Genomic DNA, 15,108 nt, shown 5'->3' with positions numbered 1-15,108 from the left:
GGGGTCAAACTACTTTGGAGTGGGGGCAGCGGGGAGGAGAAGGGCACTGCATAATGGCAGGGCTCTTCCCTCAGTGTGTCAGGAACATCTGTCCCATTAAGGGGGGCCATTTTATCTTCCCTGGTAAATCACCCCAAAATCAGCCCTTTAGAGTCAAAGTCAGATGCCAGACTTTCTATAAGCCCCTGCCAAGCTTGGTGGGAGTTCTGTGGATGTAAAGAGAGTAACTGATGCATGAGATCTCATTCTGGATCTTTTAAAGAATTACGTGGAACTGGTTTCTTCTGCTCTTTAATTAGAGTACTCTGTCAAATTTACCATTCTAAAATTAGTTGCAGAACATGGTACTGCTGAATATGAGTTCAGGACCTACAAGTACTGGATACTGGCACTTTAACATAATTCCCTGCTTTATCCTATTCTGATTAGTTGTGGCTACAGCTGGGTGTTTTGAAGTCCTCATTCATTAGCTTTGGTGGATTTCAAAGAGAAGAATTATGAGATATTTTCCAATCCAGGTATTATCTTTCTCACACAACAAACAGCTAACTGCAGATCAGATTTAACCTACTCTTCATATAAAGAGATTTTCTTTCTAAATTATATGCAGAATTCAAACATGCATTTTGATTCTGTCTGACAGAACAAGTATGTAATAATATTACACCAGGGGATTACAACTTGAAGTTCAGGTGAGAAATTGCTTGTATACCCCATTTTCAAAAAGAAGGGTGGTACTTCCTTGGGAAACGCTGATGTCATACCACGCAAACAGCATAGTGGTTCTTTAACTCAGCCTCTTTGCCTCTATTGCAGAAATACACATCTGCTTATATCTTTCCCATTTTCATGGACATGACATTCGAACTCCAAGTATACGTTTTGAGTCCAGTCCCATAGTCTTCTGTACGACAAAGCCCCCTTTGTTTATAACAGGAATATAGGAAGGACTGCAGATAGGGATTATGAGGTCATGTCCTTAATATAGGTCAGAATCATCACAGAAACCAGTAATTGGCGTGTCCTGTACCAATGTCAGACTTGTGAAAATTTCCCTATGCGGGTGTATAAGCTAAAAGAAAATACAGGTTTGCTTCATTTTGTCTTTTATCTCAAACCATTTTAATGATAGTGAATTGGATATTTTAGATTCTCAGTGAAAAATGGGAATGGCCTAGGAAAAATACGTATCTTTTGCCAGCCACAATTCTGCTAATAATTTGTGGTGGGGTGACATATGGTCTCTTAAAGAGACTTGGTTAGAATTGTCAGAAACAGTGGCTCCCAAGTTGTGCACTTGTGAGTTATCAGTGGTGGTCCATAAAAAACAGCACACTGTTTGGTTGTCTGCGCTGTTTTCATTTGCCAGCCTGCACTGAAAGAAAATGCAAACTATATGAAGTAGTTTTAACTTTATATGTTTTCAGTAACTTTTATCAAAATTATGGCATTGCTTTATTTATCTGCCAGTAAAGCAGAAAATGATCTGCACCGTAGGAGAAGAGGTTGGTTCATGTCACTGTCATGCTCTGAAATGTTTTTTATATTGTGAAAAGGAAAAAAAAAAAAAAGCAACCAAAAAAATGGAAACACACCAGAAAGCAAGTGGATCAAGACTTGCAATCATGTCATGCTACGAATTTCCACAACTTCATAAAGAGGTCAAAATCTGAGATACGCTGTACTCAAGTTAAAATAATAGAGGCATAATAGTCAGAGCGCAATGACTCATCCAAGTTTCAAAACTAATTATTTAGAAATGCCTTGCCTAGGAGATGCCACTAGCATGTCCAACCAGCAATTAAAAACTAAGAAAGGAATTAAAAAGGCCAGGGACAGCAAATCTCAGCACTAGAAGACAGCTCAGAAATAAGCAACATTAAAAAACAAATGTAAAAAAGGCCTTTAAAGCATACCGTATAATGAATTGTATTTGTGCTTGTCAGCCACAATGTAGAGGACATCTCAAGAGGCAATGTCAAAGAAGGCTGTTGCTAACTTGTAAAAATACATTTGATATTTGCAGTTAGGCCACATAGGGTCGTCTATATATATCTCAACTACAGATAACAGTATAAAGGTTGGATTGCAACCAACCGCAGTTTTACTGGAATCTTACTGCTGTTACAAGAGTTGCCCGTGAGCCCCAGTCCCACTGCAGGTTTGGCACCTGGATCTGAGATTAAGAATATTGCTTCATTCAAAACATTTCTGTTGGCAAAATGTTGAGGCACGTGCATGAGCCTGAGCTCTTTGTGGAACTATTTGTACATGCTGGTTGCAAGTACTCCTCTCTGAGCCACTGTAAGCAGACTGTATGTATCAGGAGTGAATGAGTGGAGGTAGATGTGATTAATTTTTAAGAGTTCTAATTAATGTATGTTTATTCGTTTGTCTGTTTAAAATGTGTCTACAAATTAAAAGTTACAAGGAGTGTGAAGAATATCTAGGGGAATGCTACTTGAGTGTGTATTTATTCAGTAAAGGACATGTTATGTAGATAATTGCTCCATTTGCCATGTTCAATAGTGAATCTCCATGAACATAGACAGAACAAAACTGAGTTAAAGAGGTTAAAAGTGGAACAAGACATCTATAATTATAGTGCTTGAATTTGCTCTTGTAGAAGTGAATGTCAGCACTTGTGTGGCTTGTCAGGGAGCAGGTTCTCTTTTGGATTTGAAAACGCACATGGCTGAATGTCCCTAAGCATGTCCAGAGCTCAGACAGGAGGTCTGACCTGCACACTACATGCATAAGGACATCCTAGAAAACAAACTCTTTTTGCATAAGTACTTCTCATAATATTTTTATTGCCTGGGTACTTGCCATAAGGTCTATACTGTGGTTAGGGAGCAGAGGACACCACACCTCATCTTTAAAACCAAAAAGGCTTTTCAGGCCTTTTGTGGTAGAGCCTGTGTGGGGATGAGGGCCAGGGTGGAGCACATGGGAATGGCCTGAAAATGCGTGTTTTTCCTTCTTTGGCCAACACTGACCTTCAGACTGACATACCTGTGGCAATGTGAACAGACTGTTGACGGGGCCAGTTCCCAGAGTGCTGATGATGCTGGTGACATGGACGCTCCCCTTTGCACATAGCATGTGCCTAGAATTGCAGTCTACACACTGGCACATACTGAATAAGCCTAGCTTCTGGGCACTTGAGAGTAACCTGTAAGCTTCAAGCACATCTTTGTGTAAGATTGACATACCTGGTCTGTAGTAATTATCCCATATTATGTGGTGGAACACCATTTCTTCTTCTGCAGTGTATTCATCTGAATGTCACTGTCCAGGACACCTGCACAGCTGTGAGCTGCTTCATTGGCACGACTGGAGTCTGCAGTCTGGAAACAAAGGGGAAGTTTTCATCTGCATGCTGCACTTGTAGAAATTTAGCAGTTAAAAGTAGAAACACGTTGTTTTTTACTAAAATGACAGCTTTGCTTAGTTGTTTGAGTGTCATGTTTATTATTTATTTACTGAATCCAGCTACTGTATTATGTTTTTGTCAACAGTGCCCCAGCAGAAAATGACAGTCTGAAAGTTTTACTTTATGTTTAAGTAAACTCTCTGAGGCAGCACATTCATAAAGTATTATTGCACTTACTCAGTTGATTACCATCCACATGCCTTACAGAAGCAAATCATACCTGTAGTAATTGCCCAGATTACGCTGTCTTTCTTTGTCTGTGAGAGTAAAAATGACCAAGTAGCCTGTACCAAGCTGAGGGGTCAGGAATGCCTGTGTTCTCATCCCTACTTTGCCACTACCTGTTCTGTGAGCTAGGGCACGTTATATCAACTGTGTTCATTCTGAATGAATCTAATTCATGTAAATCACTGGAATTGTACCAGGGTTGAATGTGGCCCTCAGTGTCTCAGTTTCCACATCTGTAAGATGGGGAAAAATATATTTAACTACCTCGCAGGGTTGCTCTGAAGACTAGCTAATGTTTGTAAAGCACTTAAAAATGCAAAGACCCTCCTAGGTGCTAAGAAGAAATATTGCTGAACTCCAGCAGAGAGAATGTCATATTTTCAATGAACATGAACGTTACTAGATCATGAACTCTTGGGACAAACCCTCATCACTCTTACGCTCCTAGGAAGTTCGCACCCTCTGTCCTTTGGAGTCAATGGCAAAATTTCCACTGGCTTCAGGCAGCAGCAATCGTGACCTGAAGCAGTAGTAAGCAGATTGACTGAATGCATAAGGGTCAGGAGTAGAGAGAATATATACATGAGTTAAGTACTTTTCTCTTCAGAATTTCTCACTGGTGACTTGTTCATACTGAAGGGCATCATAACCCTGACATGAGGCCTTGTCATTCTTTTAGCCAGGGGTTTTATTCCAGTTACTGCGAAACACTGGAGCAAGATTTCCCTGTCTTACACTGTCTGTAAGACTAGGATTGTGTCTCAACTGCCATTGGGAATTTCAGTCAACTTCAAGCTACTTCTTAAGAGTAAAAAGATCTTAAGTAAATCAAGCTTGTAAGTAAATATGCATAATCGTTTGGGAATGTAAACTTATGTTGATCAGAAAGATAACTTTCTCTTTTCTCCTCCTGATTCCCAAAAACAACAATACAGAACAAATCCTATTCTTGAGAGAAAACTGAACTTCCGTCCTCTTATCACTTATGTGTATTCTTCCTTTGCCATGGAGCCCTGACTAATCATCCTGGTAACCCATGCTGCCCTTCTCCTGGAGGGACTGATACAAACAGCACCATTGAGTAGAGGGCAGTGTTTTTAAGAGCTTTTCTAACTGGCAACAGTACTGGAGACCAAAAATAAAAACACAAAAAAAAACCCACAACCACCCCCCCCCAAACAAAACCAACCAAACAAAAACAAACAAAAAACCAACCACAACTAAGTTATCAACGGATTGGAGTGATTCATTAAGTCAAAGCCTCTAAGCATTAGAAGTTCACCCTAGCCAAACATATTCCCAGCTTCTCTAACACCCCTGTAAGTCAGGGCTACACAACCAACTCCCAAGTTACATCTGAGACTGTACCCTCTTCTCCTCAGGTGAGATGTAAGATGCTGAGGAACTGTCACGTGCACTGAAAGATACAGACCTCCATTCAAGATGTTTAATGTTTTGGAGCTGGGTGTGGAATAAATTATTTTCACAACTTCCTTGGACAAATGCTGTTTCATTCCACTGAATTCAGTAATAAATTAATGAGCGAGGCAGAGGAAGCAAGCTTTTACTCAAAGTTGCCTGTAAGGAAACACCAGCAGACTTCTGCTTTCAGGACAAGTGCTTCCTGGCTGACCATACTCAAGAACATGGAGGATTCTGAAGTAGTGCTTCACTGTTTTGTGTGAATGCGTAAAGATTTGTGTTTGTAGCTGGGGCTACCAGTACGAAGAAACAGTTTATAGCAAGTCATTTTTTTCTGTCTGATAGAGATTCAAGCACGCTTAAGTAAGAGGTATCACATTTAAGGGTCTGTGCATGCAATGAACAAAAAGTGTGAATTTTATTTGATTCTGTTGGGAGGGGTTGAAAATTTACTCTTTGTACACTTTTGGATGCTGACTACTGTATATGTAATGACTATGCATTTTTAGCAAAAAAAAAAAAGGTGTGAGCTATAAATAAAGTTGATTCTGAGTACATTTTTGTAGAAATGCATTTATAAAGGTTTTTTTTTTTTCATTTCTTAATATATACTAATGTGACACCTGTAGGATCAGAAATGTGTTGAACATAGTTATCTTCAAGCATAGATGTTGCTAGCTTAATTACAGGAAATTCCAACTCCAGTGTGGTGGTTTTGATATTTCTGAAAACACTATACCACAGCAAGAGTGTCATTAGCATTTTATTGCCTTTTATATTTAAAAGCAATAAAACAGCACCATGACCTTTTTTAGCTTTCCAATATCTGTTAACCAATCCGTGGTAGGAATCCCTGTTACGTTAAAATTCATTACTTTTAATAGTGCAAGGAGATCAGTGTTCTGCCTGCAGTGCTCACTGAAACATCAAGAAATTGGTGGCAACAACTATGTCAAGAATTACAACAAAATATTTACTGCGAAATGAAGAGTTCTATTTGGCATCAAATAAAAGTCTCCCATTTGGCAGACTAGGAATGTTCCAAGTGGGAAAGTATCATTTTCAGTCCAAGTCAGGCACCAAAATGCACTCAATGAATTGCAATTACATAAAGTATCTACTGTAAGCCTTCTGTCTCAAAATTCAGCAAGATGTGATGTAGCCTAACATGATCCTAACAGGCACCTGCTGATACCATTAAAAGGCTGATACCTGATGCAGTCTTTTGCAATCTGAAGTTTAGAGAGTTTGGGATACAGGTGCTGGCCATCCAAGTACAGAGCATTCTGAGTATTGTCTGTACAGAGTACATATACACGGGGTCATCAGCAGTGAAAAGTAGCATCTTATATTGGAGGTTTATGTAATTCCTTCAGAAGTGAAATTCTTGAGAGCTGCTCATATAAAAAGGTTTCTGATTTGCAGATTGTTCATCCTGTTTGACTTACGGTAGTGACTCCAAGTATTTGATGAGCACAGCAAAACTACCCAGTGCCAGCTCACAAGTAAACAGATACTTCAGAAGATTGCATCCTACAAATAAGCAAACACTTCAAAAAACTGCATCCTACTGTCACCATTTAAGACCCTTCGTAATGGTAACAGGAGGCTCTGGATCTGACTGCTGGACATGAATATGCTGGAGCAAGACCTCACAAAACTTATAGAGCCAGGATGGGAAAATACTGAGCAGGACAGAAGGCAACAAAAGTCACTACTGGGGTGGGTAATTTATTGAGTTAGCAGCCTTCAGCTGAGATTGCTCCATAGTTGCTCTGATACCAAGCTGGAAATCTGAAGGCAATCTATATTTTGTTACTATAACATCACTTATCTGACAAATGGCCCTAAAAGTCAGGACAGGGTATGTGTAGAGAAAGACAAATGTGATGCACAGCTTTAATATTCAATTTCTTTCTCTAAGTACAGTTGTAGGATAATGGATAGTTAGAAGAATCTGTGAGTGAAGATGAAGCTCAAACAGATGTTAGAGTGCGTCCAGAGGAGAAGAGAAGGCCCTGGGGACATCTTACAGCGGCCTGCCAGTACCTAAAGGGGACCTACAAGAGAGCTGAGGAGGGACTCTTTTATCAGGGAGTGTAGTGACAGGACAAGGGGTAACAGGTTTAAATTAAAAGAGGGTAGATTTAGATTAGACATTAGGAAGAAACTCCACCATGAGGGTGGTGAGGCCCTGGCCCCAGGCTGCCCAGAGCAGCTGTGGGTGCCCCATCCCTGGCAGTGCCCAGGGCCAGGCTGGATGGGATTTGGGCAGCCTGGGCTGGTGGGAGGTGTCCCTGCCCTTGGCAGGGGTTGGGGCTGGGTGGGCTTTAAGGTCCCTTCCAACCCAAACCATTCTATGATTCCGTGAACTGTTAAAAAATGAAAAAGCTGGTAAAAATGAAAAGCAAATCAGTATTGATGCTAAGGCTAAATCTTGGGTTCAGTAATGAGGTATGAGGTATGGGGTAGACACTACATATACACTCCTCTGCATCACAAAGCTCTCTATTACAAGGCAAATTTCTTATCAAGAGTGACAGCAGACTTTTCTTACTGGGTAGCTGGAAATATTTCTCTTGCCAAGGAGCACAGCCTTTGGGTATATGATATATGCTTTACAGGAAAATAGCAACACCAATATTGCAAAGTCCTTCTGGAGATTAAACATCTTGATAGAGTTAATTCTCTAATTTGAGTCTCTCTTGCCCCCAGGATCTATTTGTTTTGTGTCTTTCCTGACTGGCCAAAAATGAAAATAGAGTCATCCTTCATTTTTAGCGTTAAATGTACTTCTCATCTATCTATTATCCTCCCTTTGCAAGGAAAGATGTATTCTCTGTCACTCTCTGTTGTCCTGAGGAATTGGGCAATGTCATGTGCACAAGAAGGAAAACTTTGATTTTTCCCTCTTTATATGCAGGGCTCTCTGCATCCACATTCCTGAGGCTATGGAATTCAGTCACTGGCACACAGCAGTGTCCCAGAATCTTAGCTGTCCTTTTTAGCAGCACTTGGAAAAGCAACGCTGAAGTGTCAGCAGGACGGATAACAAGCAGCAATATCTGAAGTACTCAGAAATAAGATAGTTAATGACAGAAAGGTAACCGGGTCCCTGGAACAGCTTCTCTGATACCTTTGCACACACATGCATTCAATTTTTTATTATCCCAAATTCAGCAAAGCTCATAAGCACATGCTTACCTTTAATATGCACATATGCTTATCTTTGTTCATTCACAGGGGTGAACGTTTCCCTGTGTTTAAGCGTGCTATAGAAGCAGAGCCCTAATGAGCAGACAGTGCCAGGGAAATGCTGCCAGCAAGAATCTGGCACAGCAAATCTGCCATTCAGCCCAAGGCAGTGTCCTACCCTCTGACATTGTGGGCTGGCCAAGCACCTCACCCAAGATCCACATTCCCTCCCCTGCCTTAGTCCTTTAAAACATTTTTGTTTCAGATCATTGTCTGAAAGATTTTAATACTACACAAAGAACAAAATACTTATGTAATAGCTAGAACTGCACCAATTTAGTCATGAAATAGAACTGCAAATTTTCCAATTGTAGCAATTACAATAACAAAACATTGTCTCTTGCAGTCTAGTAGAAAAAACATAGCTTGGAGTTTGGAACAGTAATGCCATTTACTGAACACTATAAAATGCATTGACTAGCTAACCTGGTTTAAAAGAATGTGTCTTTTTTCTGCATTAGGCAAACTCAAAGATTAAACACAGATCACTATCAAATAGTATGTGTAGGATACTTTTGTCCTCAGCAACACGGCCTGTATTCCATTTCAACATTAAGTAAGCTATATCCTTTATTTTAAAATTCAGATGTACCTTAGACCATAAAAAATAACTGGACTTAACTGAAATCAGTCAAGCACAAGGAATTCGGGGTATATGAGAATGGAAATCCTGCTCAAATGCAATATTCAAATTGTATTATTAAGATCACATAAAGTTATGGCCAACTTCATCATTCAGCAGCCGTAACACCTCAGAGGGAATACAGAGCCATCACATGTTAGGATCTACTTCTCCTGATATGATTAGTCACCCAAAGGATATAGTGAATGTATATAACGAATGGAAGATAGTGTATGCCTCCATTACACTTAGGCTGGGATGAGTATTCCTATATTCAGACATCAGGCTGAACTACTTACATGGTAAATGCGTTCAGAAGGCAACTGTTTATAAAAAAGTCTGTAAATCTGTAGTGCTCTACATACCTTGGTTGAGGTTGCCAGCTGTTACCAACAATACATTTTAAAAGTCTTCCTTACTAAAGGAAAAAAAGGGAAAAATAAATCTCATATAGTTGAAAATAATTGCTCACTTCGACTTTTCTGGCATAGTTGCTACATAGATTAACACAAAGCAAATGAACTAGTGGACTTGCAAATATTACCAAGTAAAGTAATCACTGCTTTCTCTTCTAAAAGCCACAGTGACTTTCTCCAAGCAGATCTAATAAAGCCCCGCAGTGAATCTGTCCACCTCTCCTCAACACCAGTTGTGGCCCAGGGTGCAAATCCTCTGTGGGAAGTACTGATGTTCACCTAATGGTATCAAATGCAGTTTATTGATGCTTTTAAATAACCCCAAGGAATGCTATTCGTTAGCCCAATACGCACATATAGCTAATAAATATTTATGATTTTCAGGCCCTGGAAGGGTCATGGTTTCTAGCTTCAGTGTCAGGGCAGAACTGCCAGCTGTGCCCCAGACGTGAGTGACTTCCAGCTTATTACTCAACATTAAGCACTCTTTGTTTTAAAAACCATTTCAATCACCCAATATCTCCTGAATGAAACAACCTATAACAACGGGCTGGTAAATGAAGTCTCTAGGGTGAAAACCTCTCATGTGTACCATAACGGATTAGCGGTAGTGAGGTTCCCTTCATGAGTGATTCATGAGCTAAACTAACAAAACACCAGCCTCAATTCTCTTCCCTTTGCATGCTGTCTGGAAGGCACAAACAGGCTGAAGAATAATCCTGACTGGTAAAAAGCCCTCTTGTTCCCTGATCACATCGCTCCAGTACTGGCAGAGAGGATGCAGCAGGAAAGCCGAGTGGCACAGCACATCTCCACGCTGCGCTAGTCCACCTATGGCACATAGCCCCCAGTGATCCCACAGTGGCTGCCCTCACACACGATTCAAAGCAGCCTGAGAACCAGGCAGGTACAGCCCTGCCTGCCTGCTGTGCCAAGTGCTCCTCAGAACAGGCATTAGGGCCTGCTCTTCAGAATAAAGTTTTGCAACATTGGTCTGTGCCCAGTGGACCTGTGGAGCACACCGAGGTCAACCAACAGGAGTTTCCTAACCAGCTGGTCTTGCTCAGTTTTAAGAAAACAAACCTTAATTTTCAAAGTCGGCCGCTGGCGCTCTGTAACCTCAGAGTTTGATCAGATCCTCGTATTTCACAAGCCTGAAATTAAAAAAAAAAAAAAGACAAAATGTACAAATACATTGCAAAATGTCAGCTAGTTCAAATTTCGGTTATCTGCCCCACTCCATACACAAACCTGAGCAGTGCTGTGTGTGAAGATGAGTGGAGTGCAGCGTAGCGCAGTGCCTATTTCCGGCAGACTGGCTGCAGGGATTTCTGGAAGCCGCCGCGGTGGGTGCAGCGGCCGGCCCGGCCGTGGGGCTGAAGGCTCGGCAGCAGAGCCGCCAGGAGGAGCGCGCAGACCGCTCCCCGGGTGCGGGGATGCCCCTCCAGCCGGGCCGGGGGGACGCTGCAGGGCTCCAGCAAGGACACGCATTTTCCATGGTAGCTAGCCACTGTATTTCTCACTTGCAGTGCGCAGAGGGGAGCAGAGGAGTACTCATCAGGCACCCGGCCCAGCCCCGATCCCCTGGAGGCTGCACAGCTGGTAACAGCGCTGCCCTTCGGGGCTCCCCAGCTGCAAAGCTCTGCTGCCCCAGGGCTTATTCGGTAGGGATACCCTGTCCCTGTAACACAGGGAGAAGCTGGCACAGCCAGCCTGACAGTCTGGCAAAAATAATGCCTTAGAGGCAGCTGCTTGCTGATATAATCCCATATGAAAAGAAAAAATGTTTTGGAGGGGATGACGCTGCCCTCTTAGGCATTCCTGGAACTGAAACTGAGAGTGAGTCAGTCAGAGCGGAAGTGAGTGTCTTGCCATGTTGACTTATTTAAACAAACAAACAACAAAAAAGTTTATTTGTTCTGTTTCCTTTACCATATACATACGGCAGCAGCAATGGATTACCATGCCTATTAGATTTACATATCAGCTGAACATTCACATGATAAACAAGCAAAGAAACAAACTATGTGACAGGTCAAAAAAAAATCTGGAAGTATCCCCTTGTGCAGGATTTCAGCCTTCAGGACATGGAAGGCTGTGACGTCAGGCATTAGAGAGCCATCAGTACAGAAAAGGCTCCTTCCTGGCCCTGAGCTTTCTGTGAGGACTTCTCAGGACAAACTTTGGACAAGCAAGTGGGACTGGCTCCAGTAAAGCCTGAGCTAGCCACGAGGCACACACCCGGCTGGCTGGCACGATGGCATGTCCACCCTGCCACGGCTGACCTGCTGCCCACTGGATGTGAACGGCTCTTTTATTCTGCCACTCTGTTTCCAGACCGGTCTGTGTTAACGCAGCCTAATGACCATATCCCCAGGTAACGTCAAACTATGTATATATATTTCTTGCTACAGTTTTTAACAGAGCAGTATCAACACCTAAAACATTATAAAGTACTTTCTGAAATACTGCAGTTCTCATTTTGGCTCTATCCTTGAAATATCAATTAAAGCATTGTAACAGTGCTGTGATTCAATCCCTGCTCTGTAGCTAGCCTGTTAGCCTCCTCCTTAGACTGCAGAATGCACATATTGCTGCCTGCTCCTAGTCTCACCCTTGAGCTGTTGGACGGGCTGTTCTGTTAACAAACAGAGCTGGCACTCATCTTTCATGGTCAGTGACAGACGTGGGGATTAGCTCTTGGCTTGATGTGACCTTTGAGCTCTTCTGGAGAGCTCCGCTTCATTTCGGTCAGTGACACATTGCTCCTAACCTGCATCCTAAGATCACAGGGCACCTCTGAGACAGACGTGCTTTCCTGCCCACTCCTCTTCCTTTGAATAAGCCTGTTCCGGGCACAGGCACAAGCCAGAGCCACCCTGAGGCTACCAGATGATCTCCACAGCCCTCGATGAAGCTGGGATATGAGGGAGCCTGGCCCACTCATTTAACACCACCATACGGGAAAGAGTTTTACGGAGCGAGCTGCTGTGCAAGCTGCCCACTGACCCCTACATCTTGTGCTGACACAAGCACGCAGTTCAGTGGTCCCACTGCACGGAAGCAGATCTAGCACCTCATCAAATAGCTTCCGAATTTCTTTACTATGCCATTTTCTTCCTTTCAAAAATGTTTTTCTCAGCCATTTATTTCTTCACACTTCCTAACCCAGTTTCACTAGGTCATCACCTCCTCTTCACAAGCTTGGCCGCATCTCTTTAGTCCTGATTCCTTCAGGACAGGCCGAGCTCTGACAGCTGCCCTGAATGTGGGCGGAAGGTCTCCAAGAAAAAAGCACTGGAGCAGGTGGTGAGACTGTCTGTACCATACACAGGGTGCTTCTCCCTGGGTCAGAGCCATAACAGTGACCTGCCTGTGCCTTGTTAACACCGTGTAGCTATGTGGGTTGCTGTCGTGCAGATAGGCCATACAGCTGCCTTCCGAACTGCCCGAGACCTTTTAGGACCCATCTGGGATGTTTCACATGAATAAATAGCATTACCCCTGCTATCCTACTGCAATTATACCTTATAGAAATTTGTCAAAAGAATAGAAATGTTCAGATTTCTTTGGACAGCCTACCTGATAGTCTTCTCTTCCTGTCTTATACGTCTTGTTGTATCAGCACCAGACGAGAATAAATGACTCTGTATTCCACGCAATGACACGCAGTCATGCCAGTACGTTCAGTTGAATCTTATGGTAACATTATAATCAATTTATTCTGGCATCCCACTGAAAACTGAATATACTGATTTTCTCATGTAGTCTATCTATTAGGTAAAGCTTTCCTGGGTGTTTCAGAAACAATGCATAAAGTAAGCCTACACATAACCTATCTACATACAAAATATCCTTGGGAGGAAAATTCTAGACTCTGAAGAATTTGCTTTCGTAATAGAATGATTTATTGTATTTTCTCATCGGATTTTGTTCTTAGAATATCAGTCATCATTCCTTTTTCAACAGATTTTGCATATCTCAACATGACTGATAGACTTGCAAGTCTGATCAATGAGAATGTGCAGGCCTGGTCATATTTTCTGATAATAACTGTAAGGACTTACTCTCAACTAAGAGTCTGAGAAATGTTCTGGACTACAAAACCCATCTTTTATGCTCAATGTCAGACATAAAAGGATTCTAATAATAGAAGCACCACAATCTGTCCAGCTATTCCCGCTCTGGATCTGCCACAGGAAGCATCTCATTAGATTATAGCTAATGCAGTAAACAGTGACTTAATGCCATAAACAGCGATGCTAGTGACATGGTAAGAACAGAAGAGTTTCACATGCTGGATAGTTTTCTCATCTACAAGGATCTTCTAGAGGATTTAGGACGGTGAGTTGCAGTGAAATATTTACAATTACTCTTACATGAATTATCACAGCATGCACTGAACTCTGGAGTTTTCATAAGGCCCTTTCTAAGTAGGAAGGATGACCATCAGCATCATTATGTCTTGAATTTCAGACTTCATTTATGACTGTGTTTTCAAAGATTTTTTATTTTATTTTTTTATGATGGGGACATAATGGGGGAAATAATGAATGAAATAGGAATGTAATGAGGAAATATAACTTCCCAAACATTGTCCCTTATCTCAAACAATTTTGTTGGAAATTCCCACATTCCCTTAACTTATTTTCATGCAGAGATCAAGTTTCAGAAATATCGTTTTATTTGGGACTAGCTTTTAAAATAAAATAAAATAAAATAAAATAAAATAAAATAAAATAAAATAAAATAAAATGAAATAAAATGAAATAAAATAAAATAAAAAGACTTTTATGAGAAGCTACTGCTCAGCTTTCATTACCGTAGGTAATATTCCAGACTAATTTACTAGTCCAGCTGGCATGACACTGCAATGTTCTTAGTAATGCTCATTTGAATAGTTATCTCAAGTCTACACAGAATTTGTGTGACACCACAGATTTACAGGAGGAAAAAAAAAGTTGGTGCCAAGGTGACAGGCTTCATGGCTCTCTGAGCTATATGCAAAACCTTCACACACCCATGTCCTGCAGCTGCATCTCCACAGCCCTCATGCTTTCTGCTGCACAGCCCCCCAGTGCAGCCTTAAATCCTCCCCCACCAGGAGCATGCTGAGGCAATGACAGGGGCAAAGCCAGCACCCTGTGCCCAAGGCCCCCAGTCAGGAGGAGAGCTGCACGGAACTAGGACACCACGGTCAGAAACCTGGATCAGAAACCCAGAGACAAGCAGCTACAAACCCAGCCAGAAACAGGGAGTTAATGTTGGGGCCGCTGCCAGGCACAGACCAGGGTCAGGATCATGCAGTACACTGAGCAGAGAGCTGAGAAGTGGGGCTACAACCAGATCAAAGCACAAACTCAGAAAATCCTGCAGACCTGTGAAGAGTTTTACATCTGCACCACCTGCACCATCAGAGACCTGGGCCAGGACAGGAGTTTGTTCCCTGTGAGCCCTTGGCCAGTGACGACCAGTCTGAAGGATGTCTTACTGGCTTCAGTTAGGCAGTGCTTCACTGTGCTCATTTCCCAAGGCCATGTGCCCCCATCTCCTCAGCCAGAAGTGTTTCCTGTCTGGGGTGGATTTTGTGGAAACTGCTATGGGACACCCAGCAGAGCAGTGAGAGGAACAGAGAAATGCTGCTTCCTCTAAAAATATACACATCTCTTACACTTGTTCACTGCTTTTCTGTACGTATTGCAGTGTCTGAGATTAGGTTTTTCTACATT

The 15,108-nt window shown here is 42.1% G+C and overlaps 1 long non-coding RNA gene across 1 annotated transcript; it reads right to left on the bottom strand.

The window, feature by feature from the left end:
* Positions 1 to 1,244: 1,244 nt before the first annotated feature.
* LOC308200138 lies at positions 1,245 to 11,187 on the bottom strand. The gene is made up of 5 exons (XR_013955258.1): positions 10,631 to 11,187; positions 10,463 to 10,533; positions 9,329 to 9,381; positions 3,216 to 3,350; positions 1,245 to 1,375 (listed from the first exon to the last, which is right to left on the bottom strand). It is a non-coding gene; the product is annotated as an uncharacterized lncRNA (long non-coding RNA).
* Between the last annotated feature and the right edge of the window lie 3,921 nt (positions 11,188 to 15,108).

Source organism: Anser brachyrhynchus, assembly GCF_964034855.1.
Source record: "Anser brachyrhynchus genome assembly, chromosome: 9".
NCBI lineage: Eukaryota > Metazoa > Chordata > Aves > Anseriformes > Anatidae > Anser > Anser brachyrhynchus.
Note: the sequence above shows the minus strand (reverse complement) of the source record. Positions and strands in the feature narration are given on the sequence as shown.